General features: G+C 43.5%; 1 long non-coding RNA gene across 1 annotated transcript; it reads right to left on the reverse strand.

Annotated features, from left to right (window-relative positions):
* Positions 1-11886: 11886 nt before the first annotated feature.
* Positions 11887-13495, reverse strand: LOC123765820 (uncharacterized). The gene is made up of 3 exons (XR_011230569.1): positions 13090-13495; positions 12336-12464; positions 11887-11957 (listed from the first exon to the last, which is right to left on the reverse strand). It is a non-coding gene; the product is annotated as an uncharacterized lncRNA (long non-coding RNA).
* Between the last annotated feature and the right edge of the window lie 1493 nt (positions 13496-14988).

Consider the following 14988-nt stretch of genomic DNA (forward strand, 5'->3'; position numbering starts at 1 on the left):
TATGTTAATACTTGTGTAGTAAGGTGCTTTTGGTTATCATGGCCCCAGGTGAAGGTTATGTCTCTATGTTAATACTTATGTAGTAAAGTGCCTCTGGTTATCATGGCCCCAGGTGAAGGTTATGTCTCTATGTTAATACTTGTGTAGTAAAGTGCCTCTGGTTATCATGGCCCCAGGTGAAGCTTATGACTCTATGTTAATACTTGCGTAGTAAAGTGCCTCTGGTTATCATGGCCCCAGGTGAAGCTTATGTCTCTAAGGTAATAATTGTTTATTAAAATGCTTTTTGTTATCCTGGTCCAGGCGAATCTTACGTCTCTGTCAAAGCTTGAGTAATTAGGTGCTTCGGGTGATCATGGCCTTGTGTATCATTTTTATACCTGATATACTCATGCAAATTTATTTATTAAATAATTCTATTGCTTTATGATATAATTGTATAATATTAATATTATTGCTTCGATATACTGATGTATTTTTTAATAGCTGATTTTACTAACTATTTTTGGGCACAATGACCTATGATATAACCGGATATTCTTTAAATAATGAGATAATCGCACATCGTTCAAAGGTATGCCACTAGATTAGTACCAGAACTAAGAAGTATGAATTACAAGGAAAGGCTCCGTGAACTATTGTACCTCATGTTGCTAGATGACAGAGTTCGGTGAGACATGATTTCCACTTACAAAATTCTCAGGGAAATTGACAGGGACGATAGGGGCAGATTATTTAGTACGGGTGGTACACGCACAAGAGAACAACGGGTGGTTCCACGCACACGTGGGACCTGAGTACCTAAATGAGCAACAGAGACTTTAGAAAGACGTTTTTCAGTCGATGTAGTTAATAAATGCAATGCAATAGGAAGGGATTTGTTGAAGGTTCACTCTATTCAGTTTCAAATGAAGATATGATAGAGCTCAATATGCTCAGGAACTTGTTCAACAGTAGATTGACAGATTAAAGCTAGGATCAAAGAACCAGAACTCAAATCGAACAAGCAAAACTAGCAGAGTACAACAAGGTGAGTACAACGTTAGGGCCCGATTCAACAAAGAATTTGAAAGACCTGTAGGAGAAGGTAAAAGCTTAAGTGATGTGGGGTCAGGGATTTGCAATATTGAGGAAGGGAGGACCCTCCACGGGGGCATGGACGAAACAACACGAGGAGAAATATTAGTAATACTAACCGAAAGAGAATGTTGCAGGCGAGATAACCGGGCAGAAACAGGGAGGTGATAGAGGGGAACAGAAAATACAGGAGGGGGAAAAGTCAAAGCACGACACAGGCAAGAGTGAGGGTGTTGTAAGGACCGCGCAAAGTAACAAAAACAGTAGCGATCTCGGCGGTCCTGGAGAGACAGGGGGCCAGTGTCAACATACTAGCTGAGGGTAGGAGTCGAACAAAAGGCACCAGAGCTAAGACGCATCCCATTACGGTGCAAAAGATCAAGACGGCGAAGAGTAGAAGGAGAAGCTGACGAGTAAGCAGGGCAACCATACTCGAGTTTAGACAGTATGAGAGAGGAATACAAAGAGAGGAACGTGTGCCTATCCGCTCCCCAAGAAGTATGGGCCAACACCTTAAGTAGGTTAAGGGTCTTAGAGCTTTCAACTCGGAGGTAAGAGATATGGGGCGACCAAGACAAACGAGTGTCAAAAATTAACCCCAAAAGCTTCACGTAATCTTTGTACACAAGGGGATGACTATAAAGCGACAAAGAGGGCCGAAGAACAACATACTTTCGAGTAAAAGTCATAGCACAAGTCTTAGTTGCAGAGGACTTGAAGCCATGATTGGTGGCCCAAGACGACACGGCCTCAACCGCAAGTTGAAGCCGCCGTTGAAGGAGAGGCGAATCATCACCTCGACAGCAAAGAGTAAGATCTTTGACATAAAAAGCGGAGAAGACGCCAGAAAGAAGAGGGGAAAGACCATTGAGGGCAACCAAAAAAGGAGTAGTGCTCAGAACACTACCTTAGGGTACACCTCCGTATTGCCGAAAAGTGGTAGAGAGAGTGGCACCAAGCCTGACTCTAAAGGAACGACGAGAGAGAAAGCTTTGGAGGAAGAAAGGGAGATTACCACGAAGGCCAAAAGAACGAAGTTGAAACAGAATATGGTATCTCCAGGTGGTGTCATAAGCCTTTTCCAGATAAAAAAGGACAGCAACAACGGAGGTCTTCGCAGCAAAAGCAGTACGAATATAGACCTCCAAGTTCACCAGGACAACAGTCGTGCTGCAGCACTTGCGAAAACCAAATTGAGAAGGAGAGAGGTGGCGATGGTGTTCCAAGAACCACATCAGACGAACATTTACCATTCGCTCAAAGAGTTTACAGACACAACTCGTGAGGGTAATAAGGCAGAAGTGCAGGTGATGAGTCACAATAACGTCGCTAAAGTATGTTGACCAGACCACACACTAGAAGGTGAAGGGACGACGACGTTTCGGTCCGTCCTGGACCATTCTCAAGTCGATTGTGATGAGGAAGATGATGATGATGAATTTTAAGCCACCCAAAAGGTGGCACGGGCATGAATAGCCCGTAAGTGGTGGCCCTTTTAAGCCATTACCAGTATCAAGAGTTGATACTGGAGATCTGTGGAGGTGCGAATGCACCCTGCATGACGGGAGATGTCTCCCTTATGAATGTGTTAAGATGAAGATGAAGCAACCTAAAAGGTGGCACGGGCATAAATAGCCCGTAAGTGGTGGCCATTTTAAGCCATTACCAGTATCAAGAGCTGATACTGGAGATCTGTGTAGGTGCGAATGCACCCTGCATGACGGGAGATGTCTCCCGGACCAAAATGGGTGATGGGGAGATTGATGAAGATGAAGATTAAGCCACCCAAGAGGTGGCACGGGCATGAATAGCCCGTAAGTGGTGGCCCTTTCGAGCCATTACCAGTATCAAGAGCTGATACTGGAGATCTGTGGAGGTGCGAATGCACCCTGCATGACGGGAGATGTCTCCCTTATGAATGTGTTAAGATGAAGATGAAGCAACCCAAAAGGTGGCACGGGAATAAACAGCCCGTAAGTGGTGACCCTTTTAAGCCATTATCAGTATCAAGAGCTGATACTGGAGATCTGTGGAGGTGCGAATGCACCCTTCATGACGGGAGATGTCTCCCTTGTGAATGTGTTAAGATGAAGATGAAGCCACCCAAAAGGTGGCACGGGCATAAACAGCCCGTAAGTGGTGCCCATTTTAAGCCATTACCAGTATCAGGAGCTAATACTGGAGATATGTGGAGGTGCGAATGCACCCTGCATGACGGGAGATGTCTCCCTTGTGAATGTGTTAAGATGAAGATGAAGCCACCCAAAAGGTGGCACAGGCATGAATAGCTCGTAAGTGGTGGCCCTTTTGAGCCATTACCAGTATCAATAGATGATACTGGAGATCTGTGGAGGTGCGACTGCACCCTGCGTGACGGGAGATGTCTCCCGGACCAAATGGTGACCAGATGGTGGTGATGAGGAAGATTGATTGATTGATAAAGATTAAGCCACCCAAGAGGTGGCACGGGCATGAATAGCCCGTAAGTGGTACAATTTTTTTTTTCCCAGTGTCCTGAGGTTGCATTTAACCATCAAGCTGTTATCGTGGGGGAGGATACTGCTTCACAGTCTTTATGAGGGTGTCCAGCTGCTGGACACCTTTGTTGACCAGGAGAGTGGCTGTGTTGATGGCTTCAGGGTGGCCACTGCATGATTCAAGAACTCTTAAAGCTCTTCTAAGGTCATTGGTTGCTTCACATTCCAGAAGATAGTGAAGTAATGGCTTTTCTGTGACAGTTTGGCAGAAGATGCACTCTCTCTGTCGGGGTTCACCAATCTCCCAGTTGCATCTGTAACCTAGACGTAGTCTATATAGCCTAACTGCTATTTCCCTGTGGATTCCTTTTGGGATATTTAACCTTTCTAATTTGGTTGCTTGAAGATACCATGTTGCAGATGGCGAACCTTCAGCTATTCTCTGGTGTAGGTCGGCTTTGTTGAGATGTGAGAGTTTTTTGATGATGATGTTTTTTATGTTCTCTAGGCTGGGTTGAATTGTTTTATGTATCACTGGATGACGAGTTGCCAATTTAGCAATTTCATCAGCTTTTTCATTTAATGGGATTCCAATATGGGATGGGATCCAGTTTAAAGTTATGTTGAGGCCTTTGCCTTTAGCGACTGCTCCTTGATACAAAATGGTGGTAATTATTTCCACATTATCTTTCCACTGTTTTTGTCCTAGTATTTGAAGTGCAGCTTTTGAGTCTGTGTGTATGATTGCATTTTGAGTGTTTTGTGCAATCACATATGCGAATGCCTGTTGTATGGCGAACAGCTCAGTTTGGGTTGATGATACTAGTCCTCCCAGTCTCCAATATGCCTGAACGCTGGTCGTGCAAAGAGCAGCGCCAGCACTCTCATTTTCTGTGTCCACCGATCCGTCTGTGAAGATGTGGGTGGCTCCTGCTACTGCTATGCTATACATTTGCTCTTCTATTATGCGCCTTAGGATTGTCGGATCATAGGCAGCCTTTTTCATTGGGAGACTTTCTATTACTATTTTGAAAGTAGGCTCTTCCCACGGCGCGGAAGGAGTGTAATTTGGGTGTGGATGATCACCCTCTCTATCAAGAATCATGTTTTTTAAATGTAGTCTGTTTAGGACTTTTCCTGCTCTTGCAACCCAAGAGTTTCCATTGTTTTGGCCTAGTCCAACCACCAAATCCTGCCGTACTGGGATTGGATCAGAAGAAATAATTATCTTACTGATAATTGTAGCTGTCCTTTGTGATATTCTTTCTTGTAGAGAGGGCAAACCCGTCTCCAGTCTAAGAGTTTCAAGCCTGGTCCACATGGGGGCTCCCAGTGCAGCTCTCATAGCATTGTTTTGGGCAACTTCAAGCTTTTTCCACTGTTGGTGTGATAGATTTGTGAGTGCAGGTGCGGCATAATCGATCACTGATCTGACTGCCTGTACATAGTATGTGCGAAGGACTTGCAGATTGGCTCCTCCAGAAAGGGAGGTTAGCGACCTGAGGATTGCCGTCCGGGCCGCAGTTCGCTCTCTCAAGTATGTGACCTCAGCATTAAAATTCATGTGTGTGTCCAGGATGATTCCTAGATACTGATAGGTGTCGACCCATTCTATTGGTTGACCCTGTACTGTGAGTTGGATGTTGGGCGTCGCTATTTTTATGGGCATGGCCTTTGACTTTGAGGGGTTGAGTTTGATCCCAATCTGTTTTGCCTCTTTACTGATGCAGTCTAAGCATTTGGGTGCAAGGCGCGCCGCATCCCTTCCTTTTATGATGATGACAAAGTCGTCCGCGTAGTTTAGCAGCCTGCAGTGATGTGGCAGTTTCAACCTCATTATTCTTTCCATTAAACAGTTGAAGAGAAGAGGGCTAAGAATACCTCCTTGCGGTGTACCATTTTCATGTCTTTTGTACTCAGAGACTGTGCCATGAAGTTTTACTCTTGCTTCTCTGTTTATGAGACAGTTTTTGGTCCAGGAGAGCAGGTTGCCTCTGACCTCTTTGTCAATGAGGCAGCAGAGAATAGCTGGGGCGCTAGCCAGTTCAAAGGCTTTTTCGAGGTCCAGGAATATCAGCATTCCTGGTCTGTCATTCAAGTGGGCTAACAGAGTTGTAATACATTCCACTGTGCCAACCCCTCTTCTATAGGCATACATATCATGATGCAGTTTAGGCATTTTCCACTCCAGTCTGTTGAGTGCCATTCTGTCAGCCGTCTTGGCTGCACAGCTTTGGAGAGAGATGGGCCTGGGATTAGCTGGATCTTTGGGTTTTGGGATCGGCACTATGTCTGCTCTATTCCAAGCAGAAGGTCTAGTTTGAGAAGTCCAGGCTAAATTAATTAACCTTAGGTATGCAGCGTCTCCCTCTGGGCCGAGGTTTCTAATCATTTTATAGGTTATTTTGTCGGCTCCAGGGGATGTATCCTTGGAGTTTTTCTTAGCCCGATTGAGCTCATCCAGTGTGAAGGGGGCATTAGTGTCAGAGACTTCTTCACATGCTGTAAGGATTCTGTGCCACCTTTCTTCCTCTAGTCCGGACTGTACTGCTAATACATCTGGTGGAAGTTGATTGCTGGCTGCTCTCTCTGCAAACCTGGTTGTCAGTACTTCGGCTTCCTGTTGAGGATCTTTGGGGTGTGGAGCTTTAGGTGTTTTATTCCCTTTGGCTCGGTGAATTTGCTGCCAATCTCTCCGAGAGAGGTGTGTTCATTCAGGTGTGAACACCATTCCAGCCACTTTTGTTCTTTTATTTGTCTGGTCTCTCGATGTACATGTTCGTTGACCTCACAAAGTAAGATCCTGTTGCGGTCACTTGGCTACTTTTTGTATAGCTTTCTTGTTCTATTGAGTCTATGGTTGAGTTCTTTGACACGTTCGCAATAGTACCAATGATCTTTATGGTGTCCGGTGGACTGTTTTTTCAGTGGGATTGAGTGGTTGGCTGCACTTTGAATCGCTTTGACAAATTCTTGTTCTGCCTGATTAATGTCTTCGGGAAGATCATAGTTTCTTTGCCACTCTGAAATGAGGTTTTGAAATCGGTCCCAGTTTGCTAAAGCAAAGTTCCAGGCTTCAGATGGAGGCGGAGGTGGGGTGGGTAAGTCTAACTGAAGATCAATTTGGACCCCATAGTGGTCGCTTGTGAGTGTGGGCTCAACTGACCATGTTGCTGCATCTCTTAGGGAGGCTGAAACGAAGGTTAGGTCTAATCTGCCTCCTTGGATGTGGGTAGGTTCATTCTTGTTTAGGATTTGTATTTCTGGAAGCTGGTCTAGTAGATGTGTAATGTGAATGCCGGCTTCATTTGTTTTGTTCGAGCCCAGTGCCAATCGATGATGGGCATTAAAATCTCCACAAATGATTGTGTTTGTTGTTGTCGCGTGTCCAAATAACACAGAGAGATCCATTTCGGCTTGTGGAGACCTGTACACATTGAACACTTCAAGTTTGTCGTGTCTTAGCTCAATGGTGACTCCCATTACCTCTGTCCCTGCTCCACAATTGGGTGGGCTGGTTATGGATTTGGAGATCAGGTCACATTTTACATAGATTGCACATCCCCTGGATTGCCCATTGATCCATGGAAGGAAGAAGCCTCGATAGCCTGAGATTTTAGGTTCTAATCCGGCTCGAAGCAAGCTCTCCTGTAGTATCAGGATGTCTATGCCTTTGGTTGCTGCTATGCATTGCAAGTGTTGCAATTTAGTGCGCAGTCCTTGCGCATTCCATTGCAGGATCTTTAGAATTCTAGGTTCTTGGAATGTGCTGATAATTCCGTGGTATCCATGGAGTCTGATGAACACGCCATGGAAGTTGCAATTGGGGTATAGGTTCTTAGTGGTCCTGAAATTGCCTCATCAATGTCGCTTTCCGACGAGCTGGACTCTATCTGCTTTTTATGGGGGTGCCTCTTGCCCTGCTGTCTTGACGGTGTGGATATTACATCTTCGAATTTTTTGAGCTTGTGCTCAATTGTCTTCCGAGTCTCTGTGGTTTGCTTGATTCCATGTGAAGACAGCAGACTTTCGATTAACTCAGTGACCAAAGTTTTGAGCATTGGCCAGAAAGCGTTCAGTTCAGTGGGAGCACTATTTAATGTTGTGCAGGTTGAGGGCCTAGTGGCTTTTAGACCCTTCTCGGTGGTAACTTTGGCACTGGGATTGCTACTCCTATTGGCCCCAGTGTGCTTGCTGGATGAAATGGGAGGCCGACTGCTTTGAACATGAGTCTTGTGTCCTCCATCTTTCTTTTTGTCCTGTACTGTCTTCTCACCCTTCACCATGGCCGATGGTGAAGGGCCGTGTGCCCCCTCTTCCTGAATGGGTAGACCCCACGCGGTTTTAGTGGGCATGGGAGCTGGTATTCGTTTTGGTGGGGGTTTCGGCTCCGCTGTTGGCGTGGTGGGGTTCGTTTGAAGCCTTTTGAGCCTTTCAGGGCATTTCAAGTTCCAGGCATGATGTGCCTTGGAACAATTTGGGCATTTTGCCTTAACAGGGAGGTTTGCCTTGAATTTATCAATACATGTTTTTGTATCATGGGGCTGGCTGCAGACTCCGCACCTCACTGGGCGTTGGCAGCCATCTTTGTGATGCCCAAATCTCTGACATCTAAAGCATCTTAGGGGTTCTGGGGTGTAAGGCCTGTGTTGGAACACGCCCCAGATTCCAAGGTCAAGTTTTTCCGGGATCCGTCCTCTTACTGTGAGAAGGACTTGTCGAGTTTCTTGTTTTGTTCGTACTTGGCATCTCTCTGCTGACACCACATAGTTCAGCTTTTCGAGATGGCCAAGGGCCATATGCAAGGGATAGTGGAGGACAATGACTTTACTTATTTTATCCTCTGGTTTCAGTTCCTCACATTTTGCGTAATTTTTTAGAATCGTAGCGGCCGACTCGTCTTTAGGCCTCAGAATGTATTCTCCTTTGAGATTAGGTTTTGCCCTGACCTGGAGCTGGGGGTACTCTTTTTCCAGGTCCACTACAGTAGCGTAGGAAGACTTACCTTCGGTGTGCTGCACTTTGAAGACCGGAAACGTAGATCTAGTCTGAGGCGCTGGGAGAGCTGGAGAAGCTGGAGAGATTAATGGGCGATGGGTCGTCATGGAGTGGCTTGTCCTGTTAGCCTTATTCACGTGATGCCACTCGCCGTCACTTTCGGAACTGGTATCCATTATCGATGGTCTTTTCCTACTCTGAGCAGCATTGCTGGATCGATTATAAGTCAATTAGAATTCCATGTTGAAATTTCAAATGATCACTTGTGGAGTGGTCTGGTGAGTGAAGGACGTGACGTCTGGTGTTTTTTTCGGTGATGAGGAAGTAGAGACAGGCAATCATCAAATATCTTCCACCGACTGCACATAGTACTCTTCTAAACTATTACAACCTATGCTGGACTCACGGAAATATTCCCTCACAATGGCAGACCAGTATTATTCTTCCGTTCCTTAAACCAGGGAAAGACCCATCCCAACCTGCGTCATACAGGACTATTATGTTATGAGGAAAGAGAGAGAAGGAAGAGGTGGTGGTGGTGTAGCTCTGCTGGTAAGAAAAGGCTGGGATTTTGAGGAGTTGGTTGTTCAGGGATGTGAAGGTTTCAGTGACTACATAATAGGAACAATAACAACTGGAGGGCAAAAAATTATAGTCGTAGTCATATATAATCCACCACCAAATGACAGAAGACCCAGACAGGAATATGATAGAAACAATATGGCCACCATTAACATAATAGAGAGAGCAGCTTCTGTTGCTAGCAGGAATGGATCTGGACTACTAATCATGGAAGACTTCAACCATGGGAAGATAGATTGGGAGAACAGAGACCCGCATGGAGGACCAGAAACATGGAGAGCTAAGCTGCTGGACGTGGCAACAAGAAACTTTCTAAGCCAGCACATCAGGGATCCAACAAGAATGAGAGGAGAGGATGAACCAGCAATGCTTGACCTGATATTTACCCTAAGTGAGTGGGATATAAGGGAAGTCAAGATGGAAGCACCATTGGGAATGAATGATCACAGTGTATTGAACTTTGAGTACCTGGTAGAGCTAGGAATTATCCCCCCCGAAAAAGAACTAGGAAACAAAAGGCTGGCATACCGAAAGGGAAATTATGAGGAGATGAGAAGCTTCCTAAGGGAAATACCTTGGGACACAGTCCTCAGAGCTAAGTCTGTACAAAATATGATGGACTATGTCACCCAAAAGTGTCAGGAGGCAGTAAGCAGATACATCCCGGCCCAAAAGGAAAAATCCGAGAAGCAACAGAAGAATCCATGGTATAATAGGGCATGTATGGAAGCAAAGAAACTGAACAAAAGGGCGTGGAGGAACTTCCGGAATAACTGAACACCAGAAAGCAGAGAGAGATACCAGAGAACCAGGAATGAGTATGTCAGTGTGAGAAGAGAAGCAGAGAAAAGTTTTGAAAAAGATATAGCAAACAAAGCCAAGACCGAACCAAAGCTACTCCAAAGTCACATTAGAAGGAAAACAACAGTGAAAGAACAGGTATTGAAACTTCGAACAGGCGTGGACAGGTATACAGAGAATGACAGAGGTGTGTGAAGAACTCAACAAGAGGTTCCAGGAGGTCTTCACAATAGAACAAGGCGAGGTCACTGTGCTAGGAGAAAGGGAGGTAAACCAGGCGGCCTTGGAAGAGTTCGAAATTACGAGAGAGGAGGTCAAGAGACACCTGCTGGATCTGGATATTAGAAAGGCTGTTGGTCCAGACGGGATCTCGCCATGGGTGCTGAAAGAGTGTGCAGAGGCACTTTGCTTGCCACTCTCCATAGTGTATAGTAGGTCACTGGAGACTGGAGACCTACCAGAAATATGGAAGACGGCGAATGTGGTCCCAATATACAAAAAGGGCGACAGGCAAGAGGCACTGAACTACAGGCCAGTATCCTTGACTTGTATACCATGCAAGGTGATGGAGAAGATCGTGAGAAAAAACCTGGTAGCACATCTGGAGAGAAGGGACTTCGTGACAAATCGACAACATGGGTTCAGGGAGGGTAAATCTTGCCTGACTTGCTTAATAGAATTCTATGACCAGGTGACACAGATTAAGCAAGAAAGAGAGGGCTGGGCGGACTGCATTTTCTTGGATTGTCGGAAAGCCTTTGACACAGTACCGCATAAGAGGCTGATACATAAGCTGGAGAGACAGGCAGGTGTAGCTGGTAAGGTGCTCCAGTGGATAAGGGAGTACCTAAGCAATAGGAAGCAGAGAGTTACGGTGAGGGGTGAGACCTCCGATTGACGTGAAGTCACCAGTGGAGTCCCACACGGCTCTGTACTCGGTACTATATTGTTTCTGATATATGTAAATGATCTCTCGGAGGGTATCGATTCATTTCTCTCAATGTTTGCGGACGATGCTAAAATTATGAGAAGGATTAAAACAGAAGAGGACTGTTTGAGGCTTCAAGAAGACCTAGACAAGCTGAAGGAATGGTCGAACAAATGGTTGTTAGAGTTTAACCCAACCAAATGTAATGTAATGAAGATAGGTGTAGGGAGCAGGAGGGCAGATACCAGGGATCATCTGGGAGAGTAAATTCTTCAGGAGTCAGAGAAGGAAAAAGACTTGGGGGTTGATATCACGCCAGACCTGTCTCCTGCAGCACATATCAAGCAGATAACATCAGTGGCATATGCCAGGCTGGCCAACATACGAACGGCATTCAGAAGTTTGTGTAAAGAATCATTCAGAACTTTGTGTACCACATATGTTAGGCCAATTCTGGAGTATGCAGCCCCAGCATGGAGTCCATATCTAGTCAAGAATAAGACTAAACTCGAAAAGGTTCAAGGTTTGCCACCAGACTAGTACCCGAGCTGAGAGGTATGAGCTACGAGGAGAGACTACGGGAATTAAACCTCACTTCGCTGGAAGACAGAAGGGTTAGCGGGGACATGATCACCACATTCAAGATTCTGAAGGAAATTGATAGGGTAAATAAAGACAGGCTATTTAACACAAGGGGACACAGGTGGAAACTGAGTGCCCAAATGAGCCACAGAGATATTAGAAAGAACTTTTTTAGTGTCAGAGTGGTTGACAAATGGAATGCATTAGGAAGTGATGTGGTGGAGGCTGACTCCATACACAGTTTCAAGTGTAGATATGATAGAGCCCAATAGGCTCAGGAATCTGTACACCTGTTGATTGACGATTGAGAGGCGGGACCAAAGAGCCAGAGCTCAACCCCTGCAAACACAACTAGGTGAGTACAACTAGGTGAGTACAAACACACACACACACACACATACACTTAGGGGGCATATTACGGGTTTCTTAAAAGTTGTTCAATTTGTTTATAAATTTAATCATGGAATGGTTATAGAAAGCGCTGCAACTGGTCCAAGTTTTAGCATCACAACCTAAATAGAAAGGGAGAAAAAAATACACAACGAATTATGCAACGAATTTTCAACATTTTCGAAAAATTTCTGAAAACACATGTGTCAACTAAAATCATTTCTATAACACTCAGATATCTCATTAGCATATAATAAAGGATTATACACAGCAGTTTTATCCAAAAAGTTTTTAGTGCTGTAATACAAATATTCAAAGTTCCCCTTCCAAAATTATGCAATATATGATGTTTATAAATATTTATAAAATCAATAAATGGACTTTGGACTAAAGTGTTCTGTACAATTGTAGAAAGAAACTCTACATATAAGGTGTAATTTGCATGTAAATTGAATAAAAAATGAAAGCTGTGAAACACCATAAAGTTGAAAATTTCTTACTTGAGTAAAATAAGATCAAAGTTATGGCCCACCTGTAGCCGAGCTTGACGTCGACCAATTTCCTTCATAATTAGCACCCTTGCAGATAGGCATCCGTTCAGCAAGGTGTGTAAGTTCCATGCAAATCCCCTGATAACAAACAGAAAAAAAATATGCATATAAATAAATAAATAAATAAATAAATAAATAAATAAATAAATAAATATATATATATATATATATATATATATATATATATATATATATATATATATATATATATATATATATATATATATATATGTCGTACCTAATAGCCAGAACGCACTTCTCAGCCTACTATTCAAGGCCCGATTTGCCTAATAAGCCAAGTTTTCATGAATTAATGTTTTTTCGTCTACCTAACCTACCTAACCTAACCTAACCTAGCTTTTTTTGGCTACCTAACCTAACCTTACCTATAAATATAGGTTAGGTTAGGTTAGGTAGGGTTGATAAGGTTCGGTCATATATCTACGTTAATTTTAACTCCAATAAAAAAAAATTGACCTCATACATAGAGAAAAGGGTTGCTTTATCATTTCATAAGAAAAAAATTATAGTAAATATATTAATTCAGGAAAACTTGGCTTATTAGGCAAATCGGGCCTTGAATAGTAGGCTGAGAAGTGAGTTCTGGCTACTAGGTGCGACATATATATATATGTATGCCTGCACATATATATTACAATTATTTATTTTAAAATATCCAATTATAACACTAAAACATACTAACCCATTGTAATTGGTCCGAATTGTGGGTCCTCAAGGTGGCACTGCAATGGGCACTAATAGGCACTTGCATGATTGCTGGATCACCTTCCTCAGGAGCCTGTCTCGGCTTGTTGGAGGGAGGGAGGTCTAGGAAGGTGTGAGGAGGGTCTAGGAGGGTTGAGGAAGGTTGAGGAGGTGTCGTGTCACCCTCACAGCTGATGCAGGGAGGCCACCACCATCTCTCACTGAATATTACTCTTCTTCGCGCTAAAGCGGCTTTCTTTTACTGATAAAGACGGCGACCGAGTGCCAGGTTTGCTGCTCTTATCTTCTGATACTTCGTTTTTATAAATATTTGTGCAGTAGACGCGACAATGCGCTATTCCAGGAGCGAGAATGGAGAGTGCGTCGACAAAGCATCCACACTCAATAGAACACAGGAGGTGACTGAGGGCTGGTACCTCGCTCATCCCCCACTAGGGATGAGAAGGTTGCCAATGAGTGTATATTTACTCTTTATAAATACAGAGTTATTTACGACGTTATTATGAAAAAATTGACGTTTAGATCGTACGACGCAATACCTTTGGCGCGCCACAGCCGCGGGGCACCGGATTCTGCACAATTACGCATGGAAATGTGCCATAAATACGTCAATTTATATCTTAAAATAATTCTGATTGCACCAGAGTGTTGCCAGAACTACGTAGTATTTTATAAATATTACACAATATTACGATTTTTCCCGAATTTTTTCGTCTAATATTCCAAGGAAACTTTGGTACCATTTCACATAGCACTTAAATCTCTATAGTTATTCGGTTTAATAATATTCTTCAAATAGTGAGACTACCCAACCTCATCAAGGGGTTTTAGAATATGCATTTTAATTTTTTTTATATTATTAGTTTACATTCTAGTTTTTAGCAAAAATACAACTATGGGAGTATAATAATTATAAGGATATCTCAGTAATGGCAAGGTGATCTATGTAGGAAGATTACACATAGAGCAGTTCCTAATCCATTTTGAATGTAGTTAATTCCTACACAGCGACAGCAATTATGCAACACTGTAGGTAGATAGTGGACTATATTCCATAGGTAGTAATTGTACATCTGACAACTCGGCGAGATTGGTCTATGAACAGAGATAATCTCATTCTCAAACCTCAAAAATTACTCCTACAACTGTCTGCACATCATTAATTATGCAGTACTAAGATCAACAAAAATAGCCACCCAAATGTCGTACTGCAATTCCTACATCTGACAACTCAACTGGGGACTAGTCACTTTATTCATTGGGTAAACATTCCTGGACCTCGAAAGTACACAAAATCCTAATATTCTCCACAAATTACCTAACCTGTTTCCAAACCAACAGTTGCATACACATATGTACATTCATACATTCACAGGGGCCTCGTAGCCTGGTGGATAGCGCGCAGGATTCGTAATTCTGTGGCACGGGTTCGATTCCCGCACGAGGCAGAAACAAATGGGCAAAGTTTCTTTCACCCTGAATGCCCCTGTTACCTAGCAGTAAATAGGTACCTGGGAGTTAGTCAGCTGTCACGGGCTGCTTCCTGGGGTGTGTGTGTGTGTATAGTGTGGAAAAAAAAAAAGTAGTTAGTAAACAGTTGATTGACAGTTGAGAGGCGGGCCGAAAGAGCAAAGCTCAACCCCCGTAAAAACACAACTAGTAAACACATACATACATACATACTTATATATGCATATACATGTATACATGCATGACAATCGACAACGTAACCATAATATTTAAGCAATCCCAAAAATACTGTTAAATACCCTTATATATTCAAACACAACAAATATCGTAATTACATAATTAAATATCAACCTACATACTGTTCATATGGTTAAACCAGGGTGTTTATGTTGCGTTATGATGGGAT

Source organism: Procambarus clarkii, chromosome 37 (genome assembly GCF_040958095.1).
Source record: "Procambarus clarkii isolate CNS0578487 chromosome 37, FALCON_Pclarkii_2.0, whole genome shotgun sequence".
NCBI lineage: Eukaryota > Metazoa > Arthropoda > Malacostraca > Decapoda > Cambaridae > Procambarus > Procambarus clarkii.